This window comes from Condylura cristata, unplaced genomic scaffold (genome assembly GCF_000260355.1).
Source record: "Condylura cristata isolate star-nosed mole 26May11 unplaced genomic scaffold, ConCri1.0 scaffold00001, whole genome shotgun sequence".
Taxonomy (NCBI): Eukaryota; Metazoa; Chordata; class Mammalia; order Eulipotyphla; family Talpidae; genus Condylura; species Condylura cristata.
The window spans coordinates 59,934,263-59,935,116 of NW_004567102.1; positions in this window are offsets into that span (position 1 = coordinate 59,934,263).

Consider the following 854-nt stretch of genomic DNA (forward strand, 5'->3'; position numbering starts at 1 on the left):
AAAACCATTGCTATTTCAAAATATAAAGAAAATGTACATAGTCATAAAGGAGAACATTAACACTGTTCATCAAATAAATTAATGTTCCTAGTGTCAAACTGTCTCTGCTAGAGATTACTAATAAGCAAGAAAAAAAAAAAAATCACACGACTGCACTTAATGGTCCCAAAGAATCTCCATGTCTCAGGTTGAAATCCAGGTAGTTACTGTATAAATCCTACTATGTCCATTTTTTCCTACTGTCCCCTATCTTCCTCTTTCATTGTTAATTTGAGATCTCATGTTTTTTTTCTGCCTACCCAGCCAAAAAATAATAATCAAAATCTAATCAATTCACTCTATGTAGGCATGCAGAAACTTGGCTAAAGGTGCTGAAGAGAGATGAGAGTCTTATAATCCCTTAACAGTAGTATGAAATCCTCAAAAGCAGAATTCTTCACTAAAAAGCACTATGAAAAGTTACAAGAGTTTAGCAAAGACCAGAAGATGGTTCTGCTCAAGATACTCTACTTAAAATTTGAGAAGTAAACTTGTTTTAGTTGAAAACATACTCTAAAAGGAAGGGAAAGATCACATACCAATAAAGGAAAAAAGCTACTCAACATGATTTTTATTTCAAAGTCTGACAACAATGGAACTCAGATTATCCTCAGAGGCTATTAAACAAAATCAAAAAAACAGTATCTTCTCCAGGAAATTGAAAAACAGAAAAATCAAACTTTGGACTTTATTTATATGGTAAAAACACGGGCAAACTGATAACAACAGCAATATTGTTTTGTTTCTTATTGCTACTATAACAAATTAGCATAAATTTTAGTGAACTAATACATGTTTACTATCTTATAATTTTA